Below are 27,832 nucleotides of genomic sequence, written 5' to 3'. Positions count from 1 at the left end.
TTCAAACCTGGCCTCAGACACTTACTAGCTGTATGACCACGGGCAAGTTACTTAACCCCATTGCCTCAAAACAAACAAACAAACACTAAGTCCAAGCAACTTGCATGATGGAAAGTAACAAATTATTTATTATCTGCCATGCTCAAGACACAGCTGGGGATACAAAGAAGAGTGTGGCACAATCTAAGTTTTAAAAGAATTTGTCATCTAGTAGAGGAGATATCATATATTTAAATAAGTGTAATACAATGCAGAATGTGATACATGTAGTAAGAGAAGAACGTATCACTATGGAGATTCAGAAGAGGGACAAATCATGCAGCAGAAAGAGATCTTGACTAAGAGTTAGGAGATATCATCTCAAGTCCTGGCTGTGATGATTTGATTGTAACCATGGACAAGGCATTTAAACTTTTTCAGCCTCATTTTTTTATTTGTAAATGGGGATAATAATACACATATTGCCTAGTAATATGTTGATTACTTTGTGGAGGTATTGTGCTTTGTAAACCTTAAGGCATTGTACAGCGTATATATGTTGTTATTCACTTAGAGGGGACAAGGGAGAGCTTCATGAAGAAGATGGCATTTGAGAGGAGACTTGAAATACGGGGAGGATTATAATAGGCAGAGATGGAGAGAGGGAATTCCAAGAGAAGAGATCAGCTGGAGAAGAAAGCACAATAGTGAGTGAAATCTAAGGGTCATGTTTGGGAAACAGCGAATAATCCAACTTAGCTGGAGGACAGCATATATGTAGAGAACAGAAGAGAAGATGAAAAGGTAGTTTGGATCGGAGAAGGCCTAGAATAATGGACTGAGGAGTATAACCCTTAAGAAGCCGAGACAGTAGAGGGTCAAGGTAGAGATGGAAAATGTCTAAAGTCTGCATAGTAGGGAGAGGAGAGAAGATAAAGGAAGAAGTGAGGAGTTGGTTAACTGGAGGTTGTAGAATATGTGTGCAGAATTACCTTCTTGCTTCTAATTGACCATGGGCATAACTCAGTACTGAGGGAGCTTGGGGTTTTGAGATGATGAGGTCATCCCTTTACTGGCTGATGAGCAGGAAGAGCTTAGTGGTCCACTCAATGGACCTTTAAAAATGGAATGACTCTGTTCCTCGCCCTGTCTTCCTTTGACCATCCAGGTGGGATTAAGTAGCTCTAAGATTTCACATGGGGAGTTGGAAGAAAGGCATCTTGCCCTTTCTTCTACCCTGGCAGCCATTGAGCCATGAGCATATGACAGCTAAAGCCCATATGCTGCCTAAGTGATTCTGATCCTACATTTTGGGCTCCTTCTTCTGTGCGTGCTATTTCTTGATCTATGGCGGATGAGCATCAGTTCCAAGATCAATGTGTTTAAGTTTGGCAGCAACCTTATTAGTCTAAGAGGTTCAGGGAGCCTTGGTACTTTGGTCAGAGCTGACTGATGGCAAAGGGAGAAGGTCTTGACAACTACTCTTGCGCTTCTATTAGCAGGAGGATGAATCCAATTCTTGGCCTGGCTTATGAGAAGATATTTGCCATGAGGGAGACAATTTAGAGCCAAAACTGACACCGAAAAATGCTTCAGGTGCTAGTGTTTACAGGGAGAGTATACAGAGAATATACAAGGAGACTGAATCATAAACACTGGAACATGGAGTCTCAGTTACTTATTGTTTAAATACTGTCAATGATTTAATTAATATTGATGGTACTTATTTCTTAAGTCTTGTCAATGAATGCTGAGTCTTTTGTGTTTTTTAGACTTTATTTTCTCTGTGTAGGAAATCAATAGCTGTCTTCTATAGGATTAATATTTTATAATGAGCATTCTCTACTTTTTCCTTTTGGGGAGACTGTAGACTTGAACTAAAATTTAAGCCTTAAACAATTTTTTCCTTTCCTAGGGTTTCAAGATGGGGGTCAAAACAAGGCAAAATTCCATTCTAGCCAGCAAAACTTGTATTGCTGGTTATATATACCCTTAGTCTAGAGGTTAACAAAGGTTATATTACAAATTCATAGATTGGATTCTGATTCATTCATGGGCTGAACTAGATGAACTCTGAGGCCCATTCCAAGTCTGAGATTCTCTGCCTCTGTGGAGTAACTGGAGGCTGGATTCCTACATGTCTCATAGAAAACAGCTGCAGTCACCATCTGTTTAAATCACAGGTTTGGGGAATACATGCTAATTACAGTTCAAATGAAGGTGAACAAGCAAGCAGTTCTGATCATAACCAAAAAGGTTATGTCTTAGAAAAGTCAGAATAGTGCCCTAAGAGAATAATGAAAAGAGCCTATAGACACCTCCAGAAGAAGGCTCTTCCATTGGTTAAAGGAAGAAGATACACGTAGGAGTGGCTAATGATGTTCAGCTGATGGGTTCATGTCAATGACATGAAATGAACCAGAGAGAAAATATGCTGTCTTCCTGGAGCATGTGTGCAAAACATGCCAGAAAACCTTCTATGATTTATTAACTCTAACAATCACTACTTGCTTCTGGTGACTTTTGTGGGGATAAAAAAAAATCTGCCAGAAAGAATTCAGAAAACATTGATAGCAATTATGAAATCCTTGGCAAGAAAGTAAAGAATTAGAGGCACAGGTGGTGTTTTCATCCTTTTCACTGATAGAAGAGAGATGCTCCATAAGACATAGGAGGATATGAATAGTGAACGGTTGGTAAAGAAGATGGTATCTTAGAAGAGGATTCTGATTTCTGGAACACAGACTGGAGGAGATAAGAATAATATTTTCTTGGTTAGGGATGGCATACATCTGAAAAAGACCTAGGAGTTTTTTTGGACTATAAGTCCAATGAGTCAACAGTATAATATGGCGGCCAAACAACCTAATGTCATCTTAGGTGATAGAGAAATATATTGTGCAGGAGTAGGGAGGTGATGGTCCCACTTGACCTGACTTGATCTGACCATATCTGGACTGTTAAGTTCTCTGCTGGGTGTCACATTTAAGGAAGGACATTGATAAGCTGGAGTATATTCAGAGGAGGATAATCAAGATGGGGAAAGGCTTCAAATTCATGCCTTCTGAGGATCGGTTCAAAAAGCTTGGGGTGTTTAGCCTGAGAAAAGAAGGTTAAGGATGGACATGTTATCTGTCTTCCAGTATTTAAAGGGCTATCACATGGAAGAGATTAGATTAGTGTCACTTGGTTCTGGAGGACAGAACAGGGAATAATCAGTGAAAGGTATAACTGAGTCAAATATAGGGCTATGGGAAGGACAAACTTTCTAACACTGAGATATTCAAAAGTGTTCTCTTGGGAGATAGTGGGTCCCCTTTCATAGGAAGTCTTCAAGAAGAAGTTGGATGATCACTTGACCTGGGTGGTGTAGAGGGGATATTTCTTTATGTAAGGGTTGAACTACATAGCTTCTCAAGTTCTATCCAACTTGGAGTTTCTGTGATCCATTTCATGAGGACTTCCAAAATATATTTTGCTCAGAGATTTTAAAAATCTAATAAATAACATTTTAAACTGAAAATGGAAGGGGAGAGGGACAATTGGTTAATAGGGAGTTAAAAGAGCATCACAGATTCTGAGCAGGGTTTCTTAACCATTTTTTTTATCATGAACTTCTTTGGCAGTTTGCGGAAGTGTAGGAACCCCTTTCTTTATCAGAATAACACTAAAATATTAATTAATTAATTGAAGGAAATAATGAATTTAAATTGGAGGTCAATGAAAGTAAAAATGTAATTTTTTCCACCCAAGTTCACTGACCCCCCGTATCTTTCCATAGGCCACAGATTAAGAACCTTTGAACTAGAATCAGGAGGCACCTCATCTGTCATTTAGAAGAGAACTGGCCCAAACAAAATACTTCCTAGTGTACTATGATTTGGTAGATGTGACTGCTAAGCCACCATCAATGGCAATTTACCTCCACATAATTCCATGAGTGATGTTTGAAAAATCAAGTAGATGAGGGAGATGATGCAGACTGGAGATGGACAGATGTTCTCATTTTAAATTTAATTTCATATTCTTTATTATATTTAACAATGCTTTGAATTTCATTTTATTTTCAGTCCCATGTTCTCTTTCTCTTCCCTCTCCCACTCATTGAGAAGGCAAGAAAAATAAAACCCATTACAAATATGTATAGATATGCAAGACAAATTCCCGTGTTAGCCATGTTCCAAGAAAAAAAAGTGAGAAAAAGAAATGGAAGAACATATGCTTCAATCTTCACACATCCACCAGCTCTCTCTCTGGAGGTAGATAGATAGCATGTTTCATTATGAATCCTTGGAATTGTGGTTAGTCATTGTGTTGATCGGAGGTACTTTTCAGAGTTGATTATCTTTACAATATCAGCGTTATTATAAATAAATTGTTCTCCTGGTTCTGCTCACTTTATGTCGGTTCATACAAGTCTTCTCAGGCTTTTCTGAAACCATCTCCATCATCATTTCTTAAAACACAATAGTTCACTATCACGTTCACATGCCACAACCTATTTGGCCATTTCCCAAATGATGGGAATTCCCTCAGTTTCCAATTTTTTGATACTATAAAAAGAGCTGCTATAAATATTTTGGTACATATGGGCCCCCTTCCTCTTTCTTTAATCTCTTTGGAGTATAAACTTAGCAGCAGTATCACTGGGTCAAAGGGTATGCACAGTTTGGGGCATAGTTCCAAATTGCTTTCCAGAATGGTTGGACTAATTCATAGCTCTACGAGATGTTCTAATTTTTAAAATTTTTGAAAGGAAGGAGGGAGAGGAAGGTATGTGTGTGTGTGTGTGTGTGTGTGTGTGAGAGAGAGAGAGAGAGAGAGAGAGAGAGAGAGAGAGAGAGAGAGAAAGAGAGAGATGAACTTGAATCCTATACAAATTCTAGGGCACATTATTAAAGGGATCATTAGTAAATATCTAGAAAAGGGAATGGTAATGACCAAGAGGCAGCCTGGCCTCATCAAGAGGGAGTTACAACAGACTGACCTCATTTCCTTTTTGTGAATAGGGTTATTAGAATGGTAGATCAGAGAAGTGCTACAGATATAGCTTATCTAGATTTTAGCAAAGTATTTATTGAAGATTCTCAAATTATTCTTATGGAAGAGATAGAAAAATGTCAGCCAAACATTAGTACATTCAGGTAGATTTGAAATTGGTTGAGTGGCTAAAACCGGAGTAGCCATTAATGAATTGGTCAATGTCTACTTGAAGGGAGGTCTTTGATGGAGCATCTCAGAGATCTGTCCCTAAACTAGTACATTTCTGTATTTTTATCAATGATGAAGGTAGGCATACCAAATTTTCAGAAGACATGAAGTTGGTAACAGGGTTAGGAATTAAAAAAGTTTTAGAAAAAAAAACTGGTAGAGGGGAGAAAATGAACATACAAAAAAGTGTGTGATTGGGGACAATTTCCTGGAGTAGGCAAAGATGATAGACTGGTCAGATGATCAAAAGAAATATCTGGAGGGGCAGCCAGATGGTGCAGCATATAGAGCACCAACCCTGGAGTCAGGAGGACCTGAGTTCAAATCCAGCCTCAGATACTTGACACTTACTTGCTATGTGACCCTGGGCAAGTCACTTAACCCCGATTGCCTTGCCAAAAAAAAAAAAAGGAGAAAAAAGAGATATCTGGAAAGCACTTAGCACAGTGTCTGGCATAAAGTACATGCAATAAAAATGCTAGCTATTGATAGTAATAATAACAATTATAAATATATAAATAATAATAATAATGATAATGATGAATTGTCAGTTAGTTAAATCTTATTTGAAATGTACAAAGAGAGCTCCAGATCTAAAGAAATCCCAGTATGAATCCCTTTGCATTGGAAATAATTATTCATAATTCATCTCTTGTGCTAAAAAAAAAGTACTGGATTTGGAGTCAGTGGATCTGAATTTAAATCCTGCTTCTGCTATTTAGTTATCTATGTGACTTGTGACAAATTGTTTAATGTTGCTGTTTTGGCTTCTTCTTCTAGCAAATGAACAAATTGGACTATATGTTCCCTAAGATTCTTTCCATTTATAAAACTATAATGATTTCCATATTTCCATAAGGCAGATTTGCTTATAGTGAGACACGCCTGTAATCTAATCATCATTTGCTTAAATCAAGAAACAGTGTTTCAAGAAACAGTGTATCATTTCAAAATTCTTTCTAAGAAAGTCCTCTATGTCATTATACATGGCCTCTATTAAGGATTTTTCTTTTGGTGGGGAAGGGGGAAGAGAGTAGGGGAGTCTCCTACAAAGCTTTGCATTATTAATATGACGGTCTGCAAGGCAATTGTTCTTTTATTTTATTAAGAACATACTCTAAGACTACACTCAGCACAAATTCCCACTGTGACAAGTCATCTCTGTTGGGGAGTGGGGCGTCGAAGGAATCTCAAGACTGTGTGGATATATAAAATCACTAAGGCAGTGTTTTCCTAACACCACCAAGTCCTTACTTAGAATTTGAAGGGGTGGTGGTGTTCCTACAGAGAGGATGCCACAAAAAGTCACTTTTTTTAAAGAAGAAGAATTAAGTGGGGAAGAAATATCTGTGAAATGCTCAGATTACACAGCTAAAACTCAATCGAGTAAATTGAGTCTGTGGTCACAAATTGAGGTTCTAGCGACCAGAGTGCCTATGTTGGAAGGCGGAATGTGGAGTAACGTGCAGCCAGAAGACAGAGTCGGTGCCAAGGTACAGATTCCTGGTGGTGGAGGCTCTGAACAATCTGCCTTTTTTTCCTGAGAGAACTAGTGAAGTGGAACCTGGCTGCCAGTCAAATGGATAGAATTGACAGGAATAGAAAAATATTTAAACTATGTTTGAGTTCTAGGAATTTTGTCCCCCCCCCCCACCTCACCAAGCATCTCCATCTCCTCCTCCACCACCACCACACCTTCCAAAAAATTAGCTCTGATAGGATCTTTTATGAAGAACTTATGCCCACTATTTTAGAGCTTGGTCAACAGAAGATTCCGCTCATTTTTTTAAAAGTTAAAACAAACAAGGCTTTCACGAGCAAGACCAATCAAATCAAGCTATTGAAAGACAGATTGACTCCCCATTTCACCCCTGGAAAGTGTAGCAGCCTTTTGGTTTTTCAAACTTTTCCCACCTTTCAAAGTACCCACAGAACATTCTATTTTCACCTAGTCTCACTACTTCAGCTAGCATCTCACCGAGGACGCTGCAGATGGCAGCAGGCATTACTGAACCCAGCACCAATGCTACAAGACACAAACATATTTTAAATGTTCCTTAAAAGTCTTATCTAAGGGCTGAGTTTTTTCGTACTTGACCTAGTTGCCTTAAGTAAGGAGCTGACATTAAAATTTACACATAGTTCACAACCAAGTTTGGGAAAACTGTTGGAAGCACAACTTTGGAGATATGTTTGACTCTTCCTCATCTCTTTGTATCCCCAGAACTTAGCTCAATGCCTGGCACACAGTAGGTGCTTAATAAAAGTTTACTATTAACTATTGACTATATCCAACCAGTTGTGAAGTTCTGTGCATTCTACCTCTTCAACATCTTTTATAAATGTCCTCTCCCCTCTTTACCCACTGTCATTCCCCTAGCATAGATCCTTATTACTACCTACCTGGATAAGGGCAGCAATCCTTTGACAAAGCTTCCCGTCTACATTCTTCCCCTCCCCTCCCCCCTCCCCCCCAACTCAAAACCATCTCTCAAACCACTGCCAGAATCATGTTCCTTATGAATACCATTCCTTTGATCATAACCTTGAGTAACTACTTACTGCTCCTTCAGTAAACTTCAAAGGTCCTTTACAATAGGCTACCCACCCTTCCGTTCTCAAATTATGTTCTTTCACATTCTGTGCTCCAGTCAAACTGAACTACTCTCTGCTCCACAAATAACCCCTGGTGTTTTTCTATCTCAACGCTTTTCTTCAAATTACTCCCAATGACTGCCATAATATCCTGATCCATCCTCCTCATCATTAAGCCCCAACTCAAATGTCCCTTTCTCCCTGATTATCCTTTTGGGTAGTGACCTTCTCCCTCAGTTCTCTCCTACAGCTTCATTTTGCAACTTTATGTACGTATCTTGCAAACTATGCACTGTAGTAGCATTTGTTTATGTCATCCCCCATTAGAATAAAAACTCCACTACGGCAAGGGCTTTGGCTTATGTGAACTTTGAATGCCGCACCCCCCCCCCAATCTGGTATATGATTCGCATGTGACTGTTTATCCTTCGTTTTTGAAGAGGACCAATGACATCATGGAGTGATGTCTTCAGGTGAATTGGATGTAAGTGAGGCAGAGTTGCACAAAGTTGACAGCCTCACTTTATCTTCCCAAGTCCTCAAAGTCCAGTGGTAGGACAAAAGTCAAGATGACTGTTAATGGCCTGGGATGCAGTGGATGACTTTGGCATCTTCGATGTCTGGAGCTCGAAGTGCTCCACAGTGTCTGCTGTAGCCGTCTTCATGGCCATTGGAACAAAGTGTTCTCATTTGCCCATTCCACCATGGGAAGTCTTCACATGCTTGGGGTAGACACCTCCCTAAGTCATCAGCAGGTTTGAAGCCCTCAACCTGGTTTAGTCCATCTACTGAGATGGTTTTGCCAGGGTGTGGCCGTTGTGCATGCTACAGCTTCGTGAGAGTTGGGTGACAGGTGGATACCTAAGGTGGATGAGCAGCTGTGAAGAAAGTCTAGCAAACCCTCACACCGGAGGTGCTAGTCCTCCCTGAACACCCCAAGCACCCCGAATGGCATGTCACTGAATGCATATACATCAATTCTCTATAGTCTCTTCTTTAGTAACTTTCAACTGAAAATTTAAGCTTTGTTCCCCTGAGAGTTGAAATTTACATTTTTCTTTCATCTTTTCCTTCTTACCTATATAATAAGCAGCACAATTTGACCTCTCTGTATCATAGATTTGGAGCTAGAAGAGTCATCAGAGATCATCTACTCTAAACCCCTCATTTTACAAAAGAGAACACTGAGACCCAAAAAAATGAAGTCGCTTACCATAAGAGACATACTTTATATGTATTTGGGGATATCAAAGTCCCCTGAGATTCACTTAAAGAATATTTCAATTTCATGTCACAATACTCTATTACTATCAACATATGGCTTCAAAAGTCCTTGCACAGGGGCAGCTAGGTGGCACAGTGGATAGAGCACCGACCCTGGATTCAGGAAGACATGAGCTCAAATCTGGCCTCAGACACATAACACTTACTAGCTGTGTGACCCTGGGCAAGTCACTTAACCCCACTGCCTAGCCAAAAAACAAAACAAAACAAAAAACAAAAACAAACAAACAAAAGTCCTTGCATGAAAAGTCAATGTTGTATAGTTTTTGACCTAGTAATTCCATTCATTGAACTTTATCCTCAAATATCCTAAAAAAGAAGAAAAAGCCCTATTTATATAAAATATACATAATTGCTTTTTTTTTTAACACTACACTAGAAATGACCTATGTGTTCAATGACCAGAGTATGATCAGAAAAAAAAAATAGTACGGAGATAGCTGGGTGACGCAGTAGATAGAGTGCTGGGTCTGGAGTCAGGAAGACCAGAGGTCATGTCTAGCCTATGACACTCACTGTGTGACCCTGGACAAATCACTTAACCTTTGTTTGCCTTAATTTTTTCATCTGTAAAATGGGGATAAAAATAGCCCTTCCTCCTGGGATTGTTGTGAGGATCAACTGAGATAACATCTGTGAAGCGCTTACTAAGTATGGTGCCTGGCATACAGCTGTTGCTATACAAATGCTTATTCCTGTCTCTTCCCTTCCCCTTGCCCATAAATGAAACAGAATTTGGTGAGGAAAGGGAGAGAACCTGTGATTTCATCATTGTATAGTACTTCTAGGGTGGAAACTTTCTTCATCAACAGAGATCAGCAGCTGCTCTGTAAGTCATGGTTTTAAAGAGTTGTTGGGGGTGGGGCACTGGAAAGGCAAAGAGACTTTCTGGAGGTCACACAGTTGATATATGTCAGAGACAGCATGTGAACCTGTCTTTCTGACAATAAGGTTAGCCCTCTCTCTAGCCTCTACATGGGCATATTATGGGGCACAAAAGCATGAGATATAAAGTAGAAAGAGCCAACAGGAAAATCATGAGAATCATAATTGAATATATTCTGAGAATTTCTCTCCATGTATATGTATTTGTTGTTCAGTCATTTTAGTTACGTTTGACTCTTCATGATCCCATTTGGGGTTTTCTTGGCAAAAATACTGGAGTGGTTTTGTCATTTCCTTTGCTAGCTCATTTTATAGATGAGCAAACTGAGGCAAACAGGGTTAAGTGATGTGTCCAGGGTCACACAGCTAGGAAATGTCTGATGGCAGATTTGAACTCATAATGAGTCTTCTCGATCAGGCCCGGCACTCTATCCATTCCGCCACTGCCCAGACTTTGAAGGCAGAAACCATCTTTTTGTTGTATTTGTATTCTCAGTTTAGCTGAGGGGCAGGCACAAAGTAAATCTTAAGAAATGCTTCATCTCATCTAATCTCTCTGTCCATTATACCATGCACCTTTATACATGCCTGCATGTTTATATAAATATATATAAAAAGTCAGAGGTAGAAGAATTTCAGAAGGACTTGAATAAAGAAGAAACACATTTTTGTTTGTTATCTGTTTATTCATTTGGCATTACTTTACTAAATGCTAATGGCTTGTATAAGATTCTTTATTCTATGTTTGATTATTTGTTTTTGGTGATCGCTATTTGGTCTATAATATTTTTTTAAATCAATATTGGTGAAAGTCAGTGGGTTATAGGAATAGGAACTCATTCATACTGTCCCCCTTATGCTTATTAGCTCCCAGTGTTATCAGGGACAGCCTCCTTCAGTATTTTTAAAGTCAGAGAGGGCTTTGAGAGGTGGTCTTTTACTGGTTTTTATAAATCAAAATACCTTTTTTTTTCTTTTTGGTGAGGCAGTTGGGGTTAAGTGACTTGCCCAGCGTCACACAGCTAGTAGGTGTCAAGTGTCTGAGGCTAGATTTATAAATCAAAATATCCAATGGGCTCTGCCCCCCTCCCTTCCCTCCTTCCTCCCCCCCCCATCTCTCTTCCTCTCCTCTCTCTCTGTCTCTTTCTCTGCCTCTCTCTGTCTCTCTGTGTGTCTGTCTTTTCCTCTTTCACCTGGGCAAGTCACAGCTTCTCTCTGCAGTTTCCTAGTCTGAAAAATTGAGATAATAACAGCACCTCTCTCCCAGGGTTTTTATAATGATAAAATGGGGTACGATTTGTAAAGCACCTCGCAAAGCCTCAAGTGCCGTATAAATGCTAGTTATTATAATGATGATGTATGTTGACTAATTTTTAAAACAGTACCATTTTGTTGATCATTAGAAGGCAGCTAGGTGACTCAGTGGATTGAATGCCAGGCCTGGAGTCTAGAAGACCTGAGTTCAAATCTTGCCTCAAACACTTCTTAGCTATGGTGACCCTGGGCAAGTCACTTCACCTGTTTGCCTCAGTTTCCTCATCTGTAAAATGAGCTAGAGATGGAAATGGCAAAATCACTCCAGTTATCTTTGCCAAGAAAACCCCAGATGGGGTTATGAAGAGTTGGACACAATTGAAAATGACTGAACAATAACAATGAGAAAGCAAAAAAAAACCCAAAAACCTTTAGTATAAAAATAGGGATTTTGTGAACAGCCCGTTCCATACAGTGTCTTTAAGTAGCTATTTTTTTTAAAAAGTAGAACACAGAGTCCTTAAGGGACAGCAAATTGAATTAATTTAGTGGTTTCTTTAAGGAAGGCCTTTAGGAAATGGTAGAAGATAAATTTTCAAAGAATTTGACCAGGATAGGAGTCATATGAGCAAATCCATAAAGCTCTTAGAAAACTTTAGAATAAGAGACATGAATGGCAGCCTCATCTTTCTGAACACGATTTGTTATTGGAGCCTCTCCTGTTTCAGACAGATAAGATCCAAGAACAAAGGGGGAAAAATACAGGTTTAGCTCGCCAAGGGACTCAACTTAGCACATAGAACACAGCATGATCAAAAAATTAGCCAAAAAAAGAAAAGAAAAGAAAAAAAGGCATTTTCCCCTTTTTCAGGAATTTACTTCCTGAATCCAGGGTAACCAATGCACCTTCTTTTTGGTATAAAACTGACAATATTAGTTAAATTTTGTTCTGTTCTCATTAAAACAAACATTGACAAGGCAGAAAGTCTTGACGTTATTTAAAAACTTGAGTTTTATATGGTTTTCATTTCATAATTTGACACGTAATGCGGTTTGTAATTTACAGGAACAGAAAGTCAAAGACCATTAGATTTCTCTGGAATGAAGGAACATTGTGATCTAAAAAAAAAGTGATGGTACATATTTATGGTCAAAAAAACCACACAAAAATAAGGGAATGCCTCACATTTCCATGAATTTTAGTACTCTGTTTACATATTTTGGTGAAATGTTCAAGTTTTTAGGTTAGTCGGGGAAAGTCTGTCTAAGAAAGTTGGTCAACCCCCGGATCTCCCATGGCTAGGAGAGGTAGGTATCTCCCATTACAGTCAGCTGATTAACAGTTTCCCTCACACACTAGCCGAGGACAATGCATGCTAAATTAAATGCTCATTGCTAAGTGGGAAACACTGTCTCTTTGCACAAGATTATTCCCCACAGCTGTCAAGACTTTATTTGAGGGTCTTTCTTTTTTGAAGGGGAATATGTTGGGATTTCAGGGTTCTGTAGCAACAAATGCTATGTAAGCATTTGGGGTCCAAATATATTTACAACATAAGCCCCCTATTCAAAATACCTGAGATATTGACCTTACTGGCAATCTGATCAACACTGGTTGTCCATCTTTTCTTACCAACCCAAAGCCAAGAGGGGCCCTACTGAAATTTTGATGATTCCCTGGATATGTAGCCTAGTCTTCCAAGGATTCTCAGGTCCGAAGGACCTGAGTCAGCTATACCTCCCTGAAAGCCTGTTCATCCTGGGGTTTCTTACCATTAGACAACTCTCCAGCTTAAGGTGATCAATGCTCCCTTTCACCAGCCAATAAGGGAGCAACTCCTCCTTACTCCCCATACACTACAGAATTTAAATTCCTAATAATCAGAGGGTCAGAGAACAAGCAAATCAATGCACTCTTCATCTACTTAGAATCCTTATAATGACCTGAAAAAGAGGAAGCATCTGACATTTGCCTTTAAGCATCGAGGAAGCCATTAGACAGAAGTCTCAGGCATTTGTCTCCTAAGAACAGAGCTAGTAACAATGAAAGTTACAGAGACGTAGGCTGAGGCTTGATTTAAGGAAAAAATTCTTAACAATTAGAACTCTCTAAAAGTGGAGTGAGTTTCTTTGGGAGGTAGTAGGTTTGCCTTCATTGGAGGTCTTTAAGGAAAGGTTACATTTGGTAATGTTGTCGAGGGCATTTTTTTTCTCAGGTAGAGATTGGATAAGATGGTCAGGAGTTCTTGACCCAGGACCTGTGAATTTGGATGAAAAAAATTACACCTTAATTTTCACTAGCTTTCAACTGAAATTTATCATTTCCTTTAATTATGAATGTAAGTAATAACAATTCTGAAAGGAATTGGAGGAGATGGAAAGGAAAGGAAAGGAATTGCTCTTCACCAGACTGCCAAAGGCATCCTTGATACAAAAAGGTAAAGAACTCCTATACTAGGAGGTGCCTTCTAGCTCTGAGATTCTACGAGAATTCTGATTTTTTTTTTTTTACTTTTTATTCTTTCATCAAGCTAGAGAATTCCTGCTGTGGAAATTCCTTTCACTGATACTAGTTGGCAATTCATCTGCATCTTCTACTCTTGGAGGAAATGTGTTTGCATTTAATTTGCAGAAATTCTCCACAGAGGGACTGAAGATTTGGGCTCAAGTCCTATTCTGATTCATAATGTTTGACCATGGGCAAGTCAGTGCTCAAGGCACTGAATATATAAAGAAAAAATTGTATATTGTATATAATATTGCATATTGTATATAAAATATATATATGTATATAAAATTGTGTATATTTTGTATATAAAAATATATATCATATATAAAAAAATTGTATATAAAGAAGAACTAAGACAGAGTCTTGGGAGACACTTGAAGTGGACCTGGCATGTAAGAAGATCTATTAAAGGAGACCAAGAAGGAGAGGTCAGACAGGTAGGAGGAGAACCAAAAGAGACAGTCATAAAAAGCCAGATGGGACAAAATATCCTGGAGGAGAAGGTAATGACCAGCATCCAATGCTGCAGAGAAGTCAAGAAGGATGACCACAGAGAAAAGGCCATTGGATTCGGCAATTAAGAGAGTGTTGGTTTAAAAAAAGTGAGAGATTATTGATAATTTTGGAGAAAGTTTCAGATGAATGGAGAGGATGGAAGCCAGAGTGCAGAGCTTTAGAGGAGAGTAAGAGGAGAGGAAGTGGTAGCATTGAGTATAGTTGGCTTTTTCCAAGGAGTTCAGCTGCGAAGGGGAGAAGAGATTGAGGATGATAACTGTCAGGCACAGAAAAATCCAGGAAAGTTTTTTTTTTTTTAAGGATGGGAGAAAGGAAGGAAAGAGAGAATACAGAATACAGATTGATTATTAAAGAGAGAAAGTGAGGACGATGGTGGGAGGAGATGGAAAGGAATGGGATAAAAAGTATTTGCAGAGTAATTGATCTTGATAATCAGGGACCATGGTTTTACTTCTCTTTGTATCCATGTTGCTGATTACAGTTCATGGCATATAGTAAGAGCTTAATAAATGCTGGTTGATTGACATAATAAAAATACTAATATTTATATAGCAATTTAAGGTTTCAAAGCACTTTACAAATATTATTTCCTTTTATTCTCACACCCCTGGGAGGTAGGTGCTATTATTATTATATCCTTTTTATAGATGAGAAAACTGAGTCAGAGAGTGGTTGAGTGACCTGTCCAGGGTCACACAGCTAGTAAATATCTGAGCCAGAATTCAAATTCAGGTCTTCCTAAGTCCACTATACCACGTAGTAGCCTGGAAAGAAGGAAAAGACAATGGGAAGTAAAGAAATCTGAGATGAGGAGAGCAGAAGGATCTCTCTACAAATGGCTTCAGTTTTGTTTAGTGATGTATGGGTCAAGATTCTCAACTAAGAGGTCAGCAAGAGAGGGGAGTACCATGTGAGTCTTGAAGAGAGGGGAAGAAAAAGTTTGGAATGGCTTCTACAGTAAGTGGGATGGAGAATCAATTAGGGAAGATGGGCGTGCTGCAGTGATGGCCCAGTTAAGATTCACTGAATACATTTGGGGTACAGCCAGTCAACAGTTTTGTGATTTCCTCATGTTCTGTTCAGTCGCATGTGTGTAGGAGTGAAGAAGGTAGATAGTAGGGTTATTTGAGAAGTATGGTTTGGAAAGATGTGGTCAGTGATAGGACAAAGGAACAAAGAATTTAAGATCTGGCAATAATGTAGAATTAAAGTGACTCACCAAAGAATTAAGATTGGGAAAGGAGAAAAGTCTAGCCGGAGCAAAGATGATGGCCTGGGATAGACTAAGGATGGAAGGGTTTGAGGTCAAAGTAAGGGCAAAGAATAAGTTTAGGAGGAGTAGGGTACAAGGATTAAGACAGGAGAAAGGAAATTTGGAGTTCTTGAACACGAAAGTCGAAAACTTATGGGTGATGACAGGAACAAAGTTGTGACGACCTCCATGTGTAATGGAGGTGGAGTGGAGGAGTAGGTCTTGGGAGTCTAGTAGATTGAGGAACTAGGAAGTTAGGGTACATGAGAGAGCATCAACTTGTTGAAATCCCTTCAAATGAGGACAGAATTTGAGGGAGGGGAGGGGAGAGGGAGAAGAAGGCTGAGAACTAGGCACTGAATCCAGTGAGAAAAGAGGAAGAGTGTCCTCAGAATCAGTAGAAAATGGCTACCAGAGGCTGGACTGGGTGATAAATTCCAACCTCATGAACCTCAAAGGAGAAGAGATTGCTGATGGATGGTGGTAAAGGGCAAGTCTGGAAGTAGCAATGGGGAGCAAGGAGGGTTCTGACTCCTCCAGCAAGATCAAGGAAACAGGACGGGATTATAAGTAAATGCATAACCAATTCTAGAAAGAGAGGTCAAGGATGTAGTGTCATTAGGAAGAAGTCAGGTCTTAGTGAGGGCCAGAAAATAGAAGGAACAAGTGAGGAAGTGGCGACAGATAAGAGGTAGTTTGTTAATTATGGGGTAGGTATTCCAGGGCGCTTAGTAGAGAAGATCTGAAGTGGGAGGTTGTTGAGGAAGGTAGAGTTGAGGTGGCGGAGGATGAGGAACTGGACAGTTGGGGTTGAGGAAGATGGTTTGCTTTTAGGCAGTCAGGAGTTCAGTAGTAAAAGGATGGGGATGGATGAGAAAGTATGAATATGCTAATCATTGAAAAATGAGTCCATGCAGAGTAACAGTGAGGTCCACTGATGAAGTTAGTGTATTAGAAGATTCAAGTTGGGCCCTTTAGGTTTTAGCCACACCTTCAACTGCTCAGCCTGCTGTGTTATGGCATCCTAAAAAGCATCTGAAAGCCTGCATGAGCAGTAGGTCCTGTGGAGGCAGAAGGTCTTGTCAAATAAAAGCAATTCTGTTTTGGATGCAAAAGAAGGTCAAAAAAGTATTTTGAACAGGGTAATTTTCTCTTAGAAAGACAAGAAAAGTGGGAAGATGGTGGTCGTGTGTTTAGGTGATGCCTCTGTTGTTCAGTCATTTCAGATTCTTCGTGACCCCATTTGGAGTTCTCTTGGCAAAGATACTAGAGTGCTTTGCCATTTCCTTCTCCAGCTCATTTTACAGATAAGGAACTGAGGCAAACAGGGTTAAGCGACTTGCCTAGGAGTCACACAGCTAGTAAGTGTCTAAGGCTAGATTTGAATTCAGAAAGATGAATCTTCCTGACTCCAGGCCTGGCGCTCTATCCACTGAGCCACTTAACTGCCCTAAGATGATGTTATGAAATGACAAAATCTGACACTACCTGTAGTTACCATACAATTTCTGTGTTATTTGGTTCACTGGGCCTGAACAGGGCAACAGGAATGGCCATTTCCCAAAATCAATCTCACAAATGGTAACAGAATTTCAGAGATATGGGAAGGAATACACTTAAATAGTCATCTAGTTCAGCCTATATCTGAAAAGGAATTTTATCTTCAACACACTGAGAAGCCACCATCTCCAGAGCCGGTCTCTTCTGGCTGGCACAGGCACACACACACATGCACACATGAGTATACAAATACCCTCAGAATAAACATTGAAACTATCTGAAGAAAAGCTTATATGATCTAAGGTAATAGCTATCAATGTATGGAAGGAGCAACACTGGAAGGCAAAAAACACAAAGAGAAAAAAACATTCTATTGAACTTGGAATCTATTTCTAGCTCATCCTTTATCATGTTTTTTTTCCCCATGTAAAATGGGGACCCATTTGTCTATGTTACAGACAGCTATAAAGCACCTGCTATGTGTAAGATAAGATGGTATACCTAATTATCTTCTTCCAAGAAAGCTTAACTAGAAATGGTCTCTAAAGGGTTTTGCATTCCTGAGAAATGACTTGTCACAAGCATTTATATGAATCAGAAATTCCACCTCTCTCTGTTCCGAACAAGTTTACCAATACCAAATACTCAGGAAATGGAGAAATACATATAAAAAAGATAACAACTCACCTAACCCACGTGCCAGTCATATAAGCAATTATTCAGGTGATCGCAGAATTCAATCTGTTGTTACAATCTCCTTATAGGAAATAATAAACTTTTGCACTGACACATTTACTTATGCTTTGCTAAACAGTCATCAGTATTTCAAATGTCATGATTGCAAAACATCTGTTTAAAAATAAGCATTTCTTTGCAGCTAATCTGCAAGCAATCTCTCATGCTAGACCTCAGCATGAGATGGGTGCTATATTATATATTGAAATTCCTCCACACTGAAACAGATGTCCCAGGATTGCTACTTCTGCAATGTGGTCCATTCTTCCTCTATCTGGGCAGACTTCTCTTGCATTTTGATCACTCCTGTCTTTTCCCTGGACCACCCCTATAAAATGCCTGCTCGCTGATGACTCAGTTTTTCCTTAAGTACTTTACCTTGACTGACCTGTTTTACAGTGTCCCAGGTTCCACGGTCAGTTAAGCTGTCTTTCAGTTGCCCATATTTCCGGGGGTGGAGAAATAAAAGCCACACTTTCCCAGGCTGAAATTAACATGGCCATAGAGAATGCATTTCCCAGGCAAGAAACATCAAAAGAGCATAGAACCAGTGAATGAATTCCTACGTCACTGGAAGTTTTGTAACACTCAGTCAAGAAGTTGCATTTCCCTGGACTTTTACAATCACATATGCACCTGCGTTCACATACTCACACATTCATATGAAGATTTATACGACCCAGTCTGGGACATGAATGTCTATTCCCAAATGATAAATTTATACACACTTATGGCATCCATTTTTTTTTCCCTTTCTGTTTCTTTAGACCGTACCTGTTTAAAATTGTCACTAGTTGGAAGGCAAAAAACACAGAGAGAGAAAAACAGTCTATTGAGCTTGGAATCTCTTAAACAATTAAAATTGTTACTAGTTATCTATTGGTGGCTAGCATTTTTCATCTTTAAAAAACAAACCAGGCTGACTTCTATGCTTTTCAATACAATGGCAGATCCTTTTTAAACAGATGGAATTCAATTCTTATGCGCCTTTGTTTTCTCTTTCCCATCTCTTTTCTTTGTAGGGTACAAAATAACTAGATGGCACAGTGAATAGATAGAGTGCTGGGCCTGGAGTTAGGAAAACTCATCTTCCTAAGTTCAAATCTGGCCTCAGATACTTACTAGTTATGTGACCCTGGGCAAGTCATTTGACCCTGTTTGCCTCAGTTCCCTCATTTGTAAAATGAGCTGGAGAAGGAAATGATAAACTACTCCAGTCTCTTTGCCAAGAAAACCCGGGGTCATGGAGACTCAGACCCAACTGAAACGGCAGAATAACAACAACAATACAGGGATAGGGAAAGGACCTGTGATGATGTTGAGATAGGAAACTCACAGACGAAGAAGTTCCTCCTCCCACTGCAGGCTGGTATCTTCCCTGCAACTTGTAGCCTTGGAGGTTAAGTGATTTATCCAGGATCACACCACCAGTATGTCATTGGCAGAAGCTGAACCCAGGACTTCCTGGCTTGGAGTTCAGCATTCTATCTGTGACATCATGCCATTAATACATTATTTTTTTTTTTTTAAAGAGAGAATAAACTGGAGTAAGACAAAGAATTGGCCCCATGGAATGGTGAATAAGAAGCTGGTACAAGAGTGAAGAAAATCTGGATTCTGATTCTGCCTCATACTGGCTGTGTCACCTTTGGTAAGTAACCTTTTTTTTGAGGCAATCAAGGTTAAGTGACTTGCCCAAGGTCACATAGTTGATAAGTGTCTGAGGCTGGATTTGAACTCAGGTCCTCTTGACTCCAGGCTAGGTGCTCTATCCACTGCACCACCAGTACCCTCTTAATGCTCTTAGGTAGCTCTTTACAAATCTAAGTTGCAGAACAGTGGTACCTGCTCTGGTAGAGGGAGTTTTCTCACTGGGAGTTTCCTAAGCATGAAGGAAAATAATGTGGAACCGGGAAGGTTCAAAATTGCAAATCTACTTTTTTTTTTTTTTTTTGGTAACTGAACTGTGTGCTAAAACAGGTCTTTTTTGAAATATTTGCCCAGGGTATGGAAAGGGATGGTGGTAGAAAACCCAGATTTCTAGCTGTTTGGAGGAGATTGCATAGATGAGGCAAACTAGTTACGACCCTTAGTATGTTTTGGGTTTTTATTCCAAGTGGTTCATATGGCAACTTGGACTATCGTAAGACCTTTACAGCTGCAAGAGCTATATATAAAAAAAAGATATGTGCGAAATTCTCATGTAGTGCCAGGCCCTACAGAGTTATGTCAAAGGGACATCGCAAAGGGATATCCTGGAATAGCCATCTATGTTCTGACAGATAATCTCTAGATTTTATGTGTTCACATGACCGCCTGGTGTCAACTACTCCTGGAAAACAAACAAACAAACAAGATGGGAATATTCTCCTCTTCAAGAATTAAAGTTAGGGAGAGTGGGCAGAAAGGAGTGAATCCAGCAAGGAACAGGGTACCCCTTCTCTTTTTTGAGTCCATAATTTCCTTATGCCCTCCAGCCTCTGCCACACATTGTAGAATCACTGGATACCATCAGAAAACCCCATTCCTGCAAGGCTTAAGTATCTTATCTAAAGCTGAGTTTTTGAGTTAATGTAGTATATGGGTGTGATATGGCTCTACCCTTCCATTCACTGGCACCAAATTCTGTCCTGGGTTCCCCTTCCTATTAATATCAGGCTGCTATTCTAGCTGCAAGTCTCTGTAATATTCAGTATCATGTTCTGCTGGGTACCAGCCTAATGTTGCCTTCCATCTGGCATGATTACTCAGGTTTTATTATGAGACACCAAATGAATTTGCCACCTCCTCCCCCACGTTCCTGTCTTGGACCCTAGTTTTATTTACGGCATCTTTTAGAGTTAATGTTATAGAGAGGGGTGTTGCTACATAGCAGGGGCTTGATTGGAAATGAATGCTTACCGCAAGAGCGAGGGAGCTGCTGTGGTCAGCAAAACGATATTTGATAAGGTGTCAGGAATGGTCTGTACCCCAGCAATTTCCTGTACTGGGTAAAAACTGCAGACAAGTAATTCCAGACCTACACAACAACAGGCTTGTTTGTTTACTGTGGCCTGGATGACAAAATGATCTATTACTTTTATCCTGGAAGTTCAACAAGTAGCATAGGTCAGAGGTCCTTTGTCTCTTGGGACTTCATTTCCCTTGGGGAGGCCATATTTAGTTTGGTTCCAATGAAAATTTCAGATATGAATTTGCAGAGGTATTAGATTTAGGGACTGTATCACAGAATATAAAAAAAAATTCAATAGAAGAAATATAGATCATTAATGGTGACTTGATAAAGTGCTTTATCTCACTAATAATAAAAAGATGAAAATTAAAGCAATCAAGCTATCATTTCACATCTATCAAAGAGGCAAAAATAATTAAAAGCAGCAAAAGTATATGCTGGTGAGGTTGTGGAAGAACAGGTACACTCATCTCATACACTACTGGTAGAATTGCCATTTTGTAGGATACTTTGGGAAAGTAATCTGGCAGCACAGTCTAAAAGTAGCAGAACTAATCATTCCCTTTGACTAGACAGTTTCTTTGTTAGGAATGTACTTTGAAAGTGTTACCAAAAACAACTACCACAATCACCAAAAAACAAAACAAAACAAAAACCCAAAGATTTTCATAGCAGCATTTAATTGAAAACAAAACAAGACAAAAACAAAAAACAACCTAAATGCTCAGAAATAGGAAAATAAGTTTAATTGTAGCACCTTAATGTAATGGAATATTTTAATACGATTAAGACCAATAGGTATGTGAAATAAAAGGACATCTGGAAAGACTTACATGAAATAATAAGCATCACAGGAATTTAATATACACTAACTAAAATTGGGAAAAGTGAATGAGAATGAATGGACAGAGAACTTGCTCAGAGTTAGAGGGAACAATTGAAAAATTATTTTATAGCTAAAATAACTGAAGTTAACTTAAATGTTACTAAGCAATTTTGGTTGATTTTGTTATTGTTCAATTGTAAGCTTTTAGTTACATGAATTCAGAGCTGTAAGAGCATGGACTGGATTAAGGTTCTGCTTACGACACATCAGTTGAGTGACCCCGGACAAGTCATTTGGCCAGTTGGTACAGAGCAACTGTCTAAGGGTATAAGTTGCAGAGAAGATACCAACAAAGTTTCCTTACCAGGGAGTCCCCTATCCCAAATGCCCTATCCCTACCCCAACGATCATGGACAGGACCAGGGATTTTGTAGGGGGAGTAGCTAAAAGCCCTATTCCAAACTTTCTGGATTTCAGAAAAGTATTTATTTGACACGGTCTTTCCCAATATCCTTGTGGACAAGATGGAAAGGTGTGAACTAGACAAGAACACAGTCCAGTGAATTCATAATTAGTTGAATCAGAACTGGGCAGACCTTTGAGTCTAGTTAGGCTCAAAGAACAGTGATTTATTGGGCAAAGTAGAGCGCTGCTGGCCTTTGTCATTGACCCTGTCCTGTTCAACATTTTGAAATGTCTTGGATGAAGAAATAGCATACTTATCAAGTTTGAAGACTGCACAAATCTGGGAGTGATATCTAATACATCAGATGACAGGATGGTGATCCCTAAAGGTCTAGACAGGCTGGGACAACGAGCCAAGTCTAATAAGATGAAACTTAATCGGGACAAATCCAAAGTCCTTTAGTTGGGTTCAGGTATGGGTGGGGGACACTGTGACTAGACAGAAGTTTATGTCAAAGAGGTCTGTTACGGTAAGTGACCTGTGAGTTCAATGTTAGCATTGTGACATGGTAGATTAAAAAAAAAGCTAACCTGACCTTGGATTGCACTGGCAGAAGTATAGTGCCCAGAACAAAGGAGAGCATAGACCTGGTGTTCTCTGCCCAGGTCAGATCACATTGGGAGTATTGTGTTCAGTTCTGGGTGCCATGTTTTAGTCAGGACACACAAGCTAAAGTGTGTCAAAAGCAGGTGACCTGGATAGTGATGACACTTGAAACCAAGCGGTTTAAAGACTGGTTGAAAGGACCAAGAATGAGGTGGCTCAGTGGAAGCAGAACTGACGTGGGAGTCAGAAGACCTGAGTTGAATGAAATCTGTCCTGTGACACTATTTGGATGACCTTAGGCAAGTCAACTTTTTGGGCCTCAGTTTCTTACTCTAAAATGAGACAGTGATAGAGTTGGCCTCTGGGATCCCTTCCAGCTCCTAATCTATGATTCTAGAACTGTCCCAATTCTATAACTGTCCCTTCCCTCTCTTGCCTCCATGCTTCGCCTCCTATGATCACCTATTGGAATCCTTCTCCTTCAAGATCTACCTTAGGGGCCACCCCACCTGTGAATCCCTCACCCCGCCTAAATGACTTTTCCTTGCTTGAATATTGGATGCCACTTTATCTGACCTCTCTATAAATATTCCATAATATTCTGGCTTTTACTTGTGTATATGTCTTTTCCTCCTACTAGATTGTAATCTCTATGATGTTAGGGGATTGTAGCATTTTTTCCTTTGAATTCCCAGGTCCCTATCCCAGAGGCTGTCATAAACATATTGGCTTAATAAACATATTGAATTGAATTTCACTGAGTCCTGTGCTAAAACCCAAGAAGGCTGCAGAATTGTATGAGTGATATGCTAAGAAGCAGCCTCTCCATTCCTGTGAATGTGAAGGGAGTAGGCAGTGAAGGACCCTGTAGTGTATTCCAACATCCTTTTTTCTTTTTTTAAGGATATGCTTAAAAGTGTTAGAAATGGAAGGGAATGAAGCTATACAGCTACTGCTCAGGCTAGGGATCAGATTTCCTTTAGAACTGTGTAAGATGACAAGACAGCTAAAACTAAAGAGTTTAAGAAGCAAATCAGACTATTGCTTACCTTGTGCAATTTTATGTTTGGCTCCCAGCAGCCACCCCTTGATTTACTGATTAAGGGGATTTCTATTTTCATTCACACCTTTATTCTGCCCAATGCTGCTGCTTTGAGCCATAAGCAATGCTTCTTCAATATCTACATGTATATTTATAGCCTCATAAAAGGACGTCTAAAAATATTGGCTTGGGGAAAGCCTAGCAGTTGCAAAAATGTTTTCTTCTTTCTTGATATTGTATTAATTTTAAAATCAATGCAGAGTTCAGCTTACTGCAGACTATGATTTTCTTTGTCTGCAGTTCTGGTCATTTGGTTCTATACCAGTTCCTTTAATAAGCAATAGTAGATTAATTTTAAAATTATTTTTGATCGTTAAGCTTTGTAATTATTTTTCAGAGTCAAATAACACAAAGGTCTCAGGTATATAGTCAAGTAATTTTGCCAAAAGACTACTGGATGAACATTTGCCAGGTAAGCTGTAGAGAGGATTCCTTTCATATATGGGTTGGATAAGGTGGCCACTGAGGTTCCTTCCAACTTCCATATTCTGTCATTCTGTGGAAGAGAAAAAAGTCCTTCCTTCCTTCCACCTTTCTTTTTCTTCTTCCTTTCCTCCTTCCTTCTTTCCCTTTCTTCCTCTTTTCCTTGCTCTTCCTTCTTTTTTCCTTCCTTCCTTCCTTCCTTCCCTTCCTCCCCTTTCCCTTCTTTTCTTCCATCACAATGGATTCTCTACAATTCTTTCACTAAAATTGAATACCCCAGGTCCTGCCATCTGCTCTTCTTCTAAACCCTATTGACCATCCCAGACACTGCCATCTAAACTGCCTATGCATCCTGAGGTCCCATGGGCCTTGCCATCCACCCTGCCACTGCCCTCAAAAAATTTCCAGGTCTTTTTTAACTGCCTTCCAGCTGAACTCTTGTAAGTATTGCCTCCCCTAGTTAAAGCGTGAGCTCCTTAAGAATCCCCAGCAGGCAGCACAGGGCTTCCCAAGTCATAAGCTCTTAATAAGTGCTTTTCAAAAATCTCCGGGCATCCTATTTCATTGGCTCAATTGTTGTGGAAAACACTTTGGAATCATTCATGAAAAATGATTTAATTGTCCTTTGCTGTCATTGTTGTTGTTCAGTCGTCTTCCCTCGTGTTGAACTCTTCGTGACTCCATTTGGGGTTTTCTTGGCAGAGATACTGGAGTGGTTTGTCATTTCTCTCTCCAGCTCATTTTACAGATGGGGAAACTGAGGCAAACAGGGTTAAGTGACTTGCCTACGGTCACACACTAGTAAGTGTCTGAGGCTAGATTTGAACTGAGGAAGATAAGTCTTCCTAATTCTAGGGCTGGCACTCTAGCTAAAAATCCAAAGGAGGATTTAAAAATTAAGTCAATTAGAGGCATCATGTGTAGTGGAAGGGCCAAAAACCAGATATATTTAAAGCACTTTACAAAACCTTGAAGTGCTCTTGAAATAAAAGAAAGCTATGATACTGGGAGTGACTAAGTGACATCAATCCCTTCTATTTGCATGAAAGGTAAATTAAAGCGTCCTCTATTATACATATGTATGCGTATGTGTGTGTATATGTATATATATATGCATATGTATATGTACATATCACACATAGATATATACATACTATACATGCTGCCTTTAATTTTTAAATCCTTATTTGAATATTTTTCATGCAGTATTATATATAAAAACATATATTTATAAATAATGTTATAATAGATAATTTGATATAATTATATATCTCACTTTATAAATATGAAAATATGTATAAATATATACCTATATACATACACTGTGCCATTGTGCCTTTAATTGTTAAATCTTCATTTGAATGATTTTCCATGCAGTCTATAAGTATTATATAAGTATATATTTATAAATAATTTTACATATGAAATAATATAATCATATGAAATATATCATAGATATAATTTTCATGCAATATTATATGAATATATTTACAGATAATTTAATATCTAATCTAATTATATGACAACATTTTATAAATATAAAATATATTTATAAATATATATATACATACACACACTATAATTTGATGCCTTTAATTTCTAAATCTTCATTTAAATTTTCATGCAATCTATAAATATATATAAGTAGCTATTTATAAATAATTTAAAATACACTATAATATAATACTATAAGATATATCATTTATAGATGTGATTTTCATGTAATCTATAAATATTATATACAAATGTATTTACAGATAATTTTATGTATCATCTAATTATACACATTTTATAAATGTAAATGGTATTACATACCATTCCATGCTGCCTCTAACTATCAAATCTTCATTTGAAGAATTTTCATGTAATATATAAATATCACATATATCCCTTTCATAAAATATAAATGATATAATGTATCATTTTATAAATGGAAAAATACATCTATAAATATATACATATATACCAACACACACGTCTGCCCCCCCCCCACATACCAGACACAAGCACATTTTCTTTTTTTAAGGGAACACATATGCCATTCCATGTTGTTTTTTTTCTTTGACTAAAAGGCTGAGGTGCTAGAAATAGGGAGTCATAATTAGGAGGCAGAATAGCAGGGCCTCTGGCAGGGCTCTGAGCCAACAGGATTATCTAGGGAATGGCAGGGGAGAGGAGCTCGGAACTGGAATGAGGCCAGGAGAACTGGGCTTGGGTGTGATAGCTGAGGATATTTGATTCACAACCTTTTCTTCGTCAGCAGGGGAGAGGAGCTGGAAAACATCTCTTGGCTAGAGTGATAGAGGAATGGCTTGAGAACCTTCATTTCTATTACTGTGCTCCTCTAGAGGGCTTTGGAACCAAAGAAAGAAAGAGATCCAGAGAAGAAGGCAGGTCACCACCAGGTCCTTTCCTGTGGCAAACTGGAGCCTGGAACTCATCTTAGTCAAAACTGAATCCTGAGAGGCAGTATGGGATAGTGGAAAGAGTATGGGGTTTGGAGTCAGGGAACCTGGATTTTATCCCTGCCTCCATTATGTTCTACCTTGGTTAACTTAAGGAAGTCACTTTGCTTCATGGGGCTCCAGTATCTTCATCTATAAAATGACAACCTCTGAAGCCCCTTCTGGCTCTAAAGTTGAGATTGTTGGGTGAAATGCTTCCCCCTCTCCCTTTATCCCTTACTGTTATTCAGTGGGTGTAGAAAATCAAACTTCTTTACAAGTTAGCATCTTTAAAGAGAGTTGACGGTGCTAAAAAATATACATCATAAAAACGATGTTGCCCTCAAGTAAATTCTGATTAAGTGAGACAGGGACTCGAGTTCTCCCCCAATACCAATCCCAAACAAACAAACAAGCCAACACACCCAAACTCAAAGCTATGCTCTTGTACTCAGTGCATTTCCTAGTACAACAACCAAGACTCATAACAAAATGGAGACTCCAGTAGAATGTAGCTCCTTGAGGGCGGCATTTGAACTTACTTCTCTTGCAATTTTCAGTCTACTGCTCTTGCTAACCTTATATGTTTTGTAATCATTTTATTAGTTGTTCTTCATTAAATCACGGTTCATGGACATGGAGCCAGAAAAGACCTAAGAGGTCATTTAATCTAAAGCCTTCATTTTACAGATGAGAAAACTGAGGCCCAGAGAGGTTAAGAACTGCATTAATATAATAAACAAAACCCAATATACAAAAATGTTAATTTCAAAATGAATATATTGGCGGTCAATTTTTACATTCTAAATGAGTCTTCATTTTATGAAAAGATTTGCCGTAGGATTTCTGTTGAATATTAGTGGCCATTATTTAAATTATGGCTTTCTCAGATCATACGGTTTAAGAAAGTTTAATTTACACATAAAATTTTAGGAATAGAGCTTTAGGTAAAGATATATGATATAGAGTGAGTTACACCTGTATGGGCCCTCTGAGGCTCCTTCCAGCTCTACAGTTCTAATTCTATGTTAATCCCATTTTGACATACAGTGAAACTGGAGCACAGGGAAATAAAGTAAGGCCACCCAATGATTCAAGACCCAGGCAGGAAGAGAATCAAGTATTTTTGGTCTTGTTCCAGTAAATTACAGTTCACTTTATAGAATAAATGTGTCCCTGAAAAACCGAGAGCAAATGGATGCATTTGTCAACTGTAGGAGGGGACCCACTATTTAAAGGGAATCCTTTTGTAAAACTGAATTCTTTGAAAATAATAAATAATAATTACACAAATTATTATATAAGTCTGGATTTTTGTATATAGGACTTTTAAAAAATAGGAACTAGGCATA

At 38.8% G+C, this 27,832-nt stretch overlaps 1 protein-coding gene across 2 annotated transcripts in view; it reads right to left on the bottom strand.

The window, feature by feature from the left end:
• The window catches only part of DDAH1 (dimethylarginine dimethylaminohydrolase 1), a 199,758-nt gene that overhangs the window by 127,807 nt on the left and 44,119 nt on the right, over positions 1-27,832 (bottom strand). The window contains exon 1 of one of the 2 annotated variants that reach the window (XM_027873949.1): positions 17,673-17,708. The exons of the other annotated variant lie outside the window; for it this stretch is intronic. The gene's annotated coding sequence lies outside the window, so the exon portion shown is untranslated. Of the gene's footprint in view, positions 1-17,672; positions 17,709-27,832 lie in introns of those variants that run through there. 2 annotated transcript variants of the gene reach the window in all.

Source organism: Vombatus ursinus, unplaced genomic scaffold (genome assembly GCF_900497805.2).
Source record: "Vombatus ursinus unplaced genomic scaffold, bare-nosed wombat genome assembly UNPS02014803.1, whole genome shotgun sequence".
Classification (NCBI taxonomy): Eukaryota; Metazoa; Chordata; class Mammalia; order Diprotodontia; family Vombatidae; genus Vombatus; species Vombatus ursinus.
The sequence above is the reverse complement of the archived record's forward strand: the minus strand, read 5'-3'. Positions and strand labels throughout refer to the sequence as shown.